General features: G+C 34.0%; 1 protein-coding gene across 3 annotated transcripts in view; it reads right to left on the bottom strand.

The window, feature by feature from the left end:
- Positions 1-13,810, bottom strand: part of AREL1 (apoptosis resistant E3 ubiquitin protein ligase 1) — a 66,935-nt gene that overhangs the window by 29,028 nt on the left and 24,097 nt on the right. For all 3 annotated transcript variants that reach the window (XM_051977597.1, XM_051977599.1, XM_051977598.1), the window contains exon 2: positions 5,112-5,414. The gene's annotated coding sequence lies outside the window, so the exon portion shown is untranslated. The remainder of the gene's footprint in view (positions 1-5,111; positions 5,415-13,810) is intronic.

Below are 13,810 nucleotides of genomic sequence, written 5' to 3'. Positions count from 1 at the left end.
GAATTAGACCTTAATGACTGAGTCTTCTCAAATAAACACATATGTAAGTCATTAAAGTATACTAGAAAAATCATCACAATGGAAATCAGGAGACCTGGATTCAAGTCCTAACTCTGTTGAGTTTCCTCATCTGAAAAATGAGAACAAGACAAACTTAAAGTTTCTTTCTAGCTCTGATAGTTTATCCCTGTAGAGGAAAGTTGTGAGTCTCAGAAAAGTATCCTCTCTCTGAAATGGCATGACATGCTGCTAACTTGGCGCAGCTAAAACCAATAGCTAGTCTGGGTTGGGTACTAACCACATTATTGGAATCTTTTCCAAACTAGTTCTGTCAATGAAATTTTTGCTCAATCAGGGAATGCACAGGACAAAGTATACAATGGCTTGCATACAATTTCTAATCTCAAGAAATATGAAAAGCCTCTTGTTTCTGGAAAAAAAAAAGCAAGCTAGTGCCAAAGCACAGAACAAGATGTGGCACACAGTAGGGACTTAATAAGTGCTTGTTGAATTGAACTGTTTGATGGCCGCAGTCACCAGGAAGCTCTCAAGAGGCAGTACAGGGTAATGCAAGAGAGGACTGAACTCAAGCTTGAGATAGTTACTTCCTCTTCCCATACTTAGTTGCCTTTGTATAAATTTAGAAATCATTTGATGGTGTTTAAGATCTCTTCCAGATCTAATATTTTCTCATTCTAACACATGATTCTGATCACTAATTCATTCTCAAAAGCTCAAAATATTTGAGTTACAGACAGAAGAACAAAAAGAGCACTAGATTGAGAGTCAGGAGACTCATGCTTGAGTCCCGTTCCAACATTTACCTCATATTGCCTCAGGTAAATCATCAGTTTTCTGAGTCTCAATTTCCTAAGCTATAAAATGAGGACAATTATAGAACTTAGAACTGGAGAGGACCTTTTCAAATATCTGTTCAAATCCTTTCACTGTAAGAACAAAACTAAAAACTTAAGAGAAAGTAAGGAAATCACCGAAGATCACAGAAGTGCTGAGCAACAAGGCAAGGATTATAGTCCTTACAGCAGTGGTGTCAAATTCAATTAGAAAACAATCTGGATCACATATTGACTTTAAAAAAATCACACATTAATATTATTTATGTTATAATTTTTAAAATTTTGTTCAATATTTCTCAATTACATTTTAATTTGCGGACTACAGAGGAGTATGACACCTCTACCTTAGAGAATTGTGAGAAAAACACTTCTAAATATTAAAGCATTATTATTATTACCCAGGCAAAGATTATAATATCATATGTCATTAGACACCACCTAATAAGGAAGAGAAATGAATTATCTGCTCCCTGATATGTTTAAAAGCCTATGTATAATGGTATAATTTAGAGAAAAGTGTGCATCTGCTGTCATTATCAACATCTCTTCCCCATCACAGTCCTCTGAGTATAATGTTTCAATTAATGCCTCTGTAGAGAGAAAAGACTATTATGTCTCTAATGCCAACAGGATATGAAAACAGGCAAAATGTATAGAACCAGAAAGGAAACCAATTATGTCAAAATATAGCTATCAATTTTTTTTTTTTTAAACAAGTCCAACAAGTTAAGAACTGTATAAGGGAAATGTTTCCATCTATCCATCTTTTCCTCAGAGGAGATGCATCATATAAGGCACACACGCTTTTCTGTCTATACATACACTGTCATTCCAGAAGACTAATGAGCTTTACTAATGGTTGAGTCATTGGGTGGTTTCCTCATTTTTTTTCTTCACATGTATTTCATCATCACAAACCTATCTTTTATCCAGACTTTTGCTTTTAGGTCAATCCCACATTTCCACTCCTCTACATATAAAATTCAGCAAGTCAAATACTGCTTCCTTTTTTAAGTTCTTAGTTCTAACTTGCAACCTGGGTATGAACTCATATAATTTATCACTCACTAATGGTTAATTACTTGACCTTTAACAAAATCTACTTCTTTGACATTTCTGAAATCTATTTAATTTTTTTAATTCAACTGGCAGAGATAGTTTCTATTCTTATAACATCTCTAGATTTACCAATCCTTCCTCTATTTACACAGTCAACCATCTTAATTTAGGTCTTCATTTCCTCTCAACTATATTATTGCAATAGTTTCCTAATTGATCTTCCTGCTTTCAGGTCTCTCAGCACTAATCCACCTTATACACTGCTACCAAAATAATGCTCCTTAAATGCAGATCTGATCATGTGATTCCTCCATTCAGACACTCATAGGTTTTCCTTTGCCTCTAGCATCAAATATATACTCCTCTGTTTAGCTTCTAAATTCCTACACAATCTGGCCCCAATCTATTGAGCATGGAGAGATTACTCTCCCTCTCATATTCTGCAGTACAAAGTAACTGTATCTCACAGTCTTCACACATTGCACTCCATCTCCAACCTCCATGTCTTTGTTTTATCTTCCATACCTAACATTGCCCCTCTTAACTTCAGAGAGTTCCTCTTTTCCTTTAAGATTCAATATCCTCTGCATAAAGTCTTTTCTAATTACCCTCCCACACAAACTACCCTACACTTAACTGCTTCATGTGTGTGTATGTGAGAAAGAGACAGAGGCAAAGACAGAGACAGAGACAGACAGGGAGAAGGAGAGGGGAAGGAGTAAGAGAAGGGAAGAGAGGAGAGAGAACTGCTAACTTTATAATTGTTGTCTATCAAAGCTTTGTAAACTGTAGGTAAAGACCCCATATGGAGTCTTGTAACTGAATGTGGAGGTTGTAAAATTATGATTAATTATCAGTAAATGTTTGATTTGTAATCCTCTTTCATATACTTTTATACTTGGAGTTGCATAAAAATTTTTCAGGCAAAAAGGGATGTCAAGTGGAAAAAGTTTAAGAAGCTCTGGTCTATATTTTACAAGTTCTTATTATTTCCGCCATTTAAATTCATTTAGAGTAAGGATTGTTTCACTCTTTACAATAGTGTCCCCAGTGCCTAGTAGTGTCTAGCACTTGTTGATTGATTTTTTTATTCTTTGATATTTCCCATACTAACTGTAATGTCTATTATATTTTCTTCTCTCTTGTCCCTCTTAAATACTATACCAAAAAATTCCTTCCCTTGTTATTCAAATCACAAGATAACATGATACAGAGCTAAAAGGTACTCTACAGATAAGCTATTTCAACTCCCTCACTTTACAGATAAAAAAATTAACACTAAAGTTTAGGGAAGTTAAATGCCCTCACTGTCCAAAATCACAGAGTACTACTGAGCAATAATTTGAATCTAGATGCTCTACCTCTAAACCCAATGGGGCTCTTTCTCAAGCCACACTGCAACTTCCCTACTTATTCCACTTCAGGTTTTGCTCTTCAGGATTCTGTTTCTGTTGTAGGAGTGCTGTGAACTGTCCCCATTATTCTGGAGAACAATTTGCTCAAAAGGCTATAGGACTGTGTGGGTATGTTTTTGTATGTCTTTGTGCAAAAGCACTATTAAATTTGTATCCTAATGAAATCAAATAAAATGTTAAAGGATCCACAAAAATATTTATAGCAACTCTTTTTATAGTGGCAAAAAATTGGAAATTGAGGGAACGATCATCAATTGGGCAATGGCCACACAGCTATAGTACCTAAATATGATGAAATACTATTGTAATATGTAATATAAGAAATGATACAAAATAACAGCAATTTTATAACTATAATCAACTGTTAAAGACTTAGAAACTCTGATCAATAAAATGATTCATGGTAATTTCAAAGGACTATGATGAAAAATGTTATCTACTGCCAAAGTGAAAACTGATGAACTCTGAGTACAAATTGAAACATTTTTTCTCTTTCTTTATTTTTCTTGCCTTTTTATTTTTTGCAACATGGTCAATGTGAAACATTTTGCATAACTTCATATTTATAAAGCAACGTACTTCTCAAATATTTTATATTCTTATTATATTTCAAAGGATGGGGGAGGAGAGAAAGAAGGAAGAAAATTTGGAACTGAAAATAAGAAAAAAAAAATTTTTTAAGCATACTGTGCTTCTCCTCTTAGTGATCTATTCTAAAATCTTCTCTGATCTATCTTGTGCTTCTTATTATCCACAATCTTTTCATTTTGCTCTTCCAACCTTGTTTCCTATGTTTCCCTTCACCCATCCTATGCTCTCATCAAAGTGGACTAATTACTGTTTTCTAAACAACTTTGTACTTTCCTCCCTCCATGCTTTTATTCATACAGGTCATTCGCTGCTTAAGTGACTTTCCCCACCTATTTCCAGAATGTGTTCATCCTTCAATGTCTACTTTAATTGCTGTCTTTTCCATCAAAATATCCCTAACTATACCTTTCAGCAAACAGGACAAGCCTTTTGCCTGACAGAAGATGGCCATGCCTTCAGATGATCCTTCAAGGAAAGTTTACAAATCAAGAGACACAAGCTCAGCAGTGCATATCTTAAAAGTCAAGGTAACAGCCAAGCTTTGAAGAGATTCAATCATTGAATACAAATACAAGTTGGAGAACAGTCCCAAGAGGGATTCTACACAGGTAACAAAACAATATGAATTATTCTAGTCTATGCTGTCTCTTGGTAAGGGCTCAAAATAGAAAGGCAAAATCTTCTTGTTCTACAATTGAGATGTTTTTCCATTTAAAACAACAAACAAACAAAAACTAAAGCTAAAAGATGAAATATAAAAATAGGATATAACCCTTACTATCTAATGTAGCTCCTTGTTCAAAGACCTTGAACAAATTCCCTATTCCCTACATAATCTGTGAAAGGAAATCAAGAAAAAAACCAAAAACTTGCTTGGGGCTGCCTCAAAGAAATGTGAGAATGTATGAATGATGTCATTACTTCTAAAATCTTTGGAAAAGTTAATATTGCACTACTAAATGACCTTTTTAGACCTAATATTAAGGAGTAGTACTGGAAAGGCCATTCGTTAGGAATGAATGCTAATTTTTTACCACTTTCAAAATTATAAGGTTGCAACACCTGGGTCAATCTAGCTATCTGCCAAACAAGGCCCTTTCACAATTAAAGCTATTTCTTTCTGGAAATGCCTGTACTATGATTTTCCTTATGCCAGCAATAACAACCTTAAACCACACCAATATCTTACCTTTAAAGGAGGACCCATATTCTGAGAGTTGAGGTAGCACTCTCATTCATTAAACTAATTTTCTCTTGGTTTCTGTTGCCTTGCTTTCCACTTTCTACACGGAGGAAAAAAGGGGGCAAGGCAAATAGTAATAGTTTGTCCATCAGGCCTTTGTTAAGGTAGCATCACAGAGAAATATAGTGTTTGGAGTTCACTGTGAATTCTTGGGAGAAAAGTCCTGAGATTATGATTCCATCTCTGGTCTTCTTGTCTATAACAAGGCACAGTCCATCCAATCAGATGTATGTGTTCCAGCTTCCTACCCTGAAAAGTAAAGAAACCAGCTAATTAGTTATTTCTAAAAGACAACCAAACAAAATAACAATGAACAAGTAGAACAGGAATAAGAAAGTAGAAGCATTGGAAAAGAGGGAGGAATAAAAATAATTAAGATCTAATTAGACTCTAAGCAGAGGTTTCTCAATTAAAATGACTTCACCATCACACCCTTAATTTTAATTGAATCACATAGCAAGAACAAGCTTAATACATCAATAAGACATGACTCTCCAATGGTTTTTCAGTACCTACAAAGAAAGCTCCAAATTCTTTATCCTGACATACAAAGTCTTCTATGCTCTAACCTAGAAAGCTAGGTGTCTCTGGCCTTAACTCTCACTATTTCTCTTTTCTAAGACCTATGGTACTGCAAAACTAAAATACCAAACATTTTTCAAATACACCCTAACTTTTTGCTCACTGTATTCCTTCTCCAACTCATTTCAATGAACATGTATTGAATACTTTGAGAGGTAGCATGGCAAACAGAGCAGCGTACTAGACTTCAAATCAAAAAGACCTTCCCTTCCTTATATACTAATTTGCAAGGAAAAGTCATGCTATTCATATATTTTAACATGTATAACATATATTGGATTACCTGCCATCTAGGGGAGGGAGTGAAGGGAAGGAGGGGAAAATTTGGAACACAAGGTTTTGCAAGGGTCAATGTTGAAAAATTATCAATGTATATGCTTTGAAGATAAAAAGCTTTAGTTAAAAATAAATAAGTAAATAATTTTTTGAAAAAATAAAAGTCATGTTATTAACCTCTCCCCAATCTGTAAAAATAGCAGGCTGGTCTTAATTGCTTCTACAATTCCTTCTAGCTCTAAACTTATGATCCTGAAACCCTCTTATGAGGGCACACTAGCATAGTATTGGTAAATCAATGGGTTGTTCCAACTTCTCAGGAAGGCAATTTGGAATTATGTTTTTAGAAAGTAACATAAAACGTCTACACTCTATGACTCAGATTTCCCTTTCTACACTTATATATCCCTAAAGAGATTAAAAACAGAAAAGTTCCATATGTGCCAAAATATTCATAATATTTGGTGATGCAAAGAAATGGGAAAAAAGTAAATAGCCTAGCAATAGGAGAGGGCTAAGCAGATTGTGGTATATGACTTCAATAGAACATTATTACAACAAAAAGATGAATTCAGAAAAACATGGGAAGGGAAAAACCTGAAAAAAAATTATTTTCAGAGGACATACAAATTGATGCATGTACAATAAAGATGTTTTGTTGTTGTTCAATAGTTTTTTTGTTGTATCCTACTCTTTGTGACTCCATTTGGAGTTTTCTTGGCAAAAATACTCAAGTGATTTGCCATTTCTTTATTCAGCCCATTTTACAGTTGAGGAAACTGAGGCAAACAGGATTAAGTGACTTGCTTCACACAGCTAGTGTATGAAGTTATATTTGAACCCAGGGACTGATTCCAGGCCCAGAACTCTATCCACTGTACCACATAGCTTCCCATTACAATATGTCCATGACCAATTAAAACAACATACACAATGACAACAAGGTAAAAGCAAAGAATAAAATAAATCTAAATGATGTATGATTGCAAGCACCAAGTTTGTCCCAGGGGTGAAGAAGGGAAGAAGAAGGGAACCACCTTCAATGGAGAGATGGGGGGGTCTATGTATGAGAAAAAAAAGTCAAGACTGCAAAGTAAACTTATTATTCTCATTGCTACTACTCTAGTATAGTACCAATAGCCAAGATTATTGAAATTACCTCCATTCTCTTCCCCATACAATACAATCTTCACATTCTAGCTAGGTATCTTCAGTAATTTGGCCACATCACTCTTCAGCTGAAAAATCTTAAATGGCTCCATACTGCCTCTCATACAAAGTTCAAATACCATAGAATCAACATCACTTCTATACAGCAATAATGAAATTGAAGAGACAATAATGGAAGTCCCATTCAAAATAAGTATAATATCTGGGAATCAATCTATCAAAATGCATTCAATAACTGTATAAAAACAATTATAAAATACTCCTTAACAATAGAAGGAATTTAAGAACTTAAGAATACTCTGAAGGACCAAGCTGCATCAATTGCTACCGTGTATTGTTATTTTTAATCCATAAGACAAAAAAAAAAAAAAAAAGGTGAAAATTGTTATATCAAAGCAAAAATTTAATATTACTATGTCAACTAAAGTACTTGGTCCTTCTTGTGTTAAAGAAATAAAGAATAACTTAAATAGCTGAAGAAAAATTGCTCAACAATTTGGAACTATGTCTAAAGGGCTATCAAACTGTGTATACCATTTAATGCAACAGTGCCCCTATTGGGTCTGTCCCCCCCAAAAAAAATCATAAAAGAGGGGAAAAGATCCACATGTGCAAAAATATTTGTAGCAGCTGTTTGAGGTGGCAAAGAACTAGAAAACGAGTAGATGCCCATCAATTAGGGAAACGATGAATAAGCCATGGCATATCAAAGTTACGGAATGGTATCGTTCTAAAAAATTGTTGAACAGGCTGATTTTAGAAAGGCCTGTGAAGATTTACATGAAATGAACCAGGAAAACATTGTACACAGCAACAGCAGGATTGTGGGATGATGAATTTTGACAGACTTGCTTCTTCTCAGCAGTTCAGTAATTCAAGACAATACTAATGAACCTTGGATGGAAAATGTCATCCATAGGCAGAGAGAGAACTATGGAGAATGAATGTAGATCAACATATACTATTTTCATCTTTTTATTTTTCTTGTTTTTTTTTCCCTTTTGTTCTGATTTTCTCTCCCAACATGATATATATGGAAATAAGTAAAAAATCAATGTACATATATAGCCAAAGAAATGGGGAAAATAAAAATAATGAGAAAACTAATAAAAAAAAAATTTAATTAAATGTTTGAGGCAGCTAGATGGCGCAATGGATAGAGCACCAACCCTAAAGTCAAGAGGACCAGAGTTCAAGTCTAGTCTCAGATACTTAACACGTCCTAGATGTGTGACCCTGGGCAAGTCATTTAACCTCAATTGCCTCAGCCAAAAAAAAAAAAAAAAAAAATTAAATGCTCAAGACTGGCTATGACTTGACAAATATATTATCAAAATGTACTTTAAAATTTAGTGCTAAAGCACCAGCTTTGGAGTCAGAAGGACCCAAGTTCAAATTTGGCCTCAGACACTTAGTAGTATGTGACCCTGGACAAGTCATTGCCTCAAAAAAAAAAAAATGTATTGCTAAGACACCAAACTTCTAGAGAATACTTTACAAAGCTAAATAAAATGATGACAAAATTCACTTAGGACCTAGAAAACTGAGGAAATAATGAAAAGATAGGAATAAGGGAGACTTCTTCCCAATATCAAACTACATTATTAAGCAGTAATCATCAAAATAATTTGGCATTAGTTAAAAAATAGGAAACACTCAGTAAATGACACACACCAAAAAAAAAGGACTGACATTACACAACTACTGGCTTAAAAAATATCATTAGCAATAAGAAGAGAAAAATTTCCTTCTAGTTTATGTGACATTGCTTTGTTGCCCAGAGCCTCACAATTGAGGAAGCAAAGTTTAAATTATGAAAAGTAATAAAGATCTCTGTGGACATGAAAGTCACTTGTCCATCTGATGACCTACAATGCCCATACAATCACATCAACCCAAATTCTTTCATCAAAATAAATGTCATTCTGAAATTAAGGAGTGACAGAGGAATGTACTAGGAGAAATAGAAAGGGAGAAGTGGAATGTTGCAAATTATCTGTCATAAAAAAGGATGCAAGAAAAAGCTTTCACAGTGGAGGGGAAGAGAAGAAGGAACCTGTGAATGAGTGAACCTTAGCTCTCTCATCAGAATTGGCTCAATGAGAAAATAACATATATAGTTAATAGAGGCATAGAAATCTATCTTATTCTGCAGGACAATAGGAGGTGAATGGAATATGTGAAGGGGGTGGGGAGTGATAAAAGAGAGGGCATATTGTGGGAGGAAGCAGTCAGTACCAAAACCCCTTTGAAGAAGGACAGGGTAAAAGGAGAGAGAAAATAAATGACAGGAAATACATCTAGCAATTGTAATTGTAAAAAAAATTTTTGAAGCAAGTTTCTCTGATGAGGCCTCATTTCTCAAACATAGAGAGAACTGAGTCAAATTTATAAAAATAAGAGCCATCTCCCAATTGATAAATGATCAAAAGATATGATCTATGCCCAAAAAGCTATAAATTCATGCATATCCTTTGACCTAAAGACACCGCTACTACACATGAATACCAAAAGAGATTCAGAAAAAAAAGAAAGAAAGAAAGAAAAAAAGAAAGAAAGAAAGAAAGAAAATGGCCTACCAAAAAAATTCATAGCAACTCTCTTGACAGGGCTAAAAAACCTAGAAATTGAGAGCATGCCCATCAGTTGGGGAATGGCTCAATAAACTGTGATATATGTTTGTGATAGAATATCATTGTTTTATGGGAAATGATGAGCAGGATGCTCTCAGGGAGAAAAAAAAAGAAAGCAACCTGGAAAATCCTCCCTAAGCTCAAGCAAAGTGAAATGAACTATATACAAAGCAAAAGCCATATTCTGAGATGATCAGAATAGTAAATAAGTTTACTGTTCTCAGTACAATCATACATGACTACTCTGAAGGACTTATGATGAAAAATCTTATTCATGCACAGAAAAAGAATTGATTCTGTCTGAATAGAGATCGAAGCATCCTCTCTTTCTTTTTAATTGAATTTTTCTTGAGGAGTTTTATTTTCATTAAGGTGGGAGATCTATGTTTTCTTTCATAACTTGATTTTTATGTAAATGTTTTGCATAACTTCACAAGTGGTTTCTTAATTTGGGTGGGGAAAAGGGAGAAAATCTAAAGCTCAAAAGTTTTAGAAACAAATGAAAAAAATTTTGTTTTGAATGTAATCTGGGAAAAATATTAAATAAATAAAACATTAAACGGCAAAATAAATGTCATTCAAACAGATTTAGAAACTAACAAAAATCATTAGACTGGTAACCTCTACATGGTGACTAGTAGAACTAATGGGTCAAATTGGTATAATCACCAAAAGGAAAAGGTATACTGTTTTGTTTGTTTGTTTGATGGAAAGGACATTCATGGAAACAGTTTTGCTCAGACATACTTGTAATTAGCAAAGGTAACAAGCCCTGTTTTTTTGTGTTTTTTTTGGCTGAAGAAAGGAAATCTCTATCTCAAAACTGCCAAGAAAAAAAGAGAAGGTATTAATAGCTAAATAAAGCAATGAATAAATGATTGCACATCATATATATATATATATATATATACATACATACATACATAGTTATATATGGTTATCTCAAGAATTTACAGTAGGATTTTTTTTTTTTAAATAAAGAGCAAAGAAATAAATATACATAGCTAAGAGCATAAGGACAAGAAATGACCCTGAAGGGTTATAATAGGATCTTAAGGACTGGAAGTCAATGAAAGAGGCTGTCATTGTTAAGTGTACATATTATCTAAAAGAAGGTAAGTAAACAGTTTTGAATTTGGCTAGGAAGAAGCCACTAACAACTCCTGAGAAGTTTCTGTTGTTCACCACTATGGCTGATCTCTGACATATTAATATACTAGTAATGTAAAATCTTGCAATTATAAATGGCACCAACTTTTACAGAGCACATACATTTAGTTTCAAATATCTTGAAAGGCTCCTATGATATGTATTTTGAAAAATAAATTTTTTTCAAATTTTCTCAGGATTTCATTCAACAAAGGGCTATACACTTCATTAATTATATTACTAATTGTCTTAGCTGAATCCAATGTTCAGTGTGCTTCCTTGAACAAAAATTAGTTTTTCACATAATTATTTCCCAAGCATAAGTTTTATTACAAACTTATTGAGCCAATGATACATAAAACAGAATCAAATATCTATTTCTTCCCCTCAATCATCGGATTATGTCCCTAGAATTTTTTAATCTGTAGCTCTAAAATGCTGAAGGGCATCTTAGATTCTGTTTCAGAAAGCTGAGACATTTCAATCTTGTGTTCATCAGAGTTCCAAATAACCTACTTATTTCCAGAAAAGTTGAGAACTAGAAAGTTAAAAAAGAGGCTGGCCCAATTCACTGACCTTCTCTTTCTCTATTTTATACAAATAGGCCTCTAGAGATATGAAATTTCCCCTTATTACCGCTTTGGCTGCATCCTATACATTTTGGTATGATGTCTCATTATTATCGTTTTCTTGGGTGAAGTTATTAATTATGTTTATGATTTGCTGTTTCACCCAATCATTCTTTAGTATGAGATTATTTAGTTTCCAATTGTTTTTTGGTCTACTTTCCCCTGGCTTTTTGTTGAATGTAATTTTCACTGCATCGTGGTCTGAAAAGGATGCATTTACTATTTCTGCCTTACTGCATTTTAGTTTGAGGTTTTTATGTCCTAATATATGGTCAATTTTTATATAGGTTCCACGAACTGCTGAAAAGAAAGTGTACTCCTTTCTGTCTCCGTTACATTTTCTCCAGAGATCTATCATATCTAATTTTTCTAGTATTCTATTTACCTCTTTGACTTCTTATTTATTTTGTGGTTTGATTTATCTAATTCTGAGAGTGCAAGGTTGAGATCTCCCACTATTATAGTTTTGCTGTCTATTTCTTCTTGCAGCTCTCTTAATTTCTCTTTTAAGAATTTAGATGCTAAACCACTTGATGCATATATGTTTAATATCGATATTGCTTCATTATCCATGCTACCCTTTAGCAAGATCCTAACTTTTGGGATAAGAATTCATTATTTGATAAAAACTGCTGGGATAACTGGAAATTAGTATGGCAGAAATTAGGCATGGACCCACACTTAACACCATATACCAGGATAAGATCAAAATGGGTCCATGACCTAGGCATAAAGAACGAGATTATAAATAAATTAGAGGAGCATAGAATAGTTTATCTCTCAGACTTGTGGAGGAGAAAGAAATTTGTGACCAAAGATGAACTAGAGACCATTACTGATCACAAAATAGAAAATTTTGATTATATCAAATTAAAACGTCTTTGTACAAACAAAACTAATGCAAACAAGATTAGAAGGGAAGAAACAAACTGGGAAAACATCTTTACAGTTAAAGGTTCTGATAAAGGCCTCATTTCCAAAATATATAGAGAACTGACTCTAATTTATAAGAAATCAAGCCATTCTCCAATTGATAAATGGTCAAAGGATATGAACAGACAATTTTCAGATGATGAAATTGAAACTATTACCACTCATATGAAAGTGTTCCAAATCATTATTGATCAGAGAAATGCAAATTATGACAACTCTGAGATACCACTACACACCTGTCAGATTGGCTAAGATGACAGGAAAAAATAATAATGAATGTTGGAGGGGATGCGGGAAAACTGGGACACTGATGCATTGTTGGTGGAGTTGTGAACGAATCCAACCATTCTGGAGAGAAATTTGGAATTATGCCCATAAAGTTATCAAACTATGCATACCCTTTGATCCAGCAGTGTTTCTACTGGGCTTATACCCCAAAAAGATACTAAAGAAGGGAAAGGGACCTGTATGTGCCAAAATGTTTGTGGCAGCCCTGTTTGTAGTGGCTAGAAACTGGAAATTGAATGGATGCCCATCAATTGGAGAATGGCTGGGAAAATTGTGGTATATGAATGTTATGGAATATTATTGTTCTGTAAAAAATGACCAGCAGGACGAATACAGAGAGGCTTGGAGAGACTTACATGATCTGATGCTAAGTGAAATGAGCAGAACCAGGAGATCATTATACACTTTGACAACGATATTGTATGAGGATGTATTCTGATGGAAGTGGATTTCTTTGACAAAGAGACTTAACTGAATTTCAATTGATAAATGATGGACAGAAGCAGCTACACTCAAAGAAAGAACACTAGGAAACGAATGTGAACTATTTGCATTTTTGTTTTTCTTCCCGGGTTATTTTTACCTTCTGAATCCAATTCTCCCTGTGCAACAAGAGAACTGTTCGGTTCTGCAAACATATATTGTATCTAGGATATACTGCAACATATCTAACATATATAGGACTGCTTGCCATCTAAGGGTGGGGATGGAGGGAGGGAGGGGAAAAATTGGAACAGAAATGAGTGCAAGGGATAATGTTGTAAAAAAAAAAAAAATTACCCTGGCATGGATTCTGTCAATATAAAGTTATTATGAAATAAAATAAAATAAAATAAAATATTAAAAAAAAAAAAAAAAGAGGCTGGCTGTGGTAGGGTGTGGTCTATAGTGCCTTCTAGACATAAGTAATGGATGTGATTCCAGGGAAAAAAGTACTAACTGAAAATGTTATTTTGTGAAAAACTCATGAAATATGGCAAGAAAG

The sequence above is a fragment of the Antechinus flavipes genome, chromosome 2 (assembly GCF_016432865.1).
Source record: "Antechinus flavipes isolate AdamAnt ecotype Samford, QLD, Australia chromosome 2, AdamAnt_v2, whole genome shotgun sequence".
Taxonomy (NCBI): Eukaryota; Metazoa; Chordata; class Mammalia; order Dasyuromorphia; family Dasyuridae; genus Antechinus; species Antechinus flavipes.
Note: the sequence above shows the minus strand (reverse complement) of the source record. Positions and strands in the feature narration are given on the sequence as shown.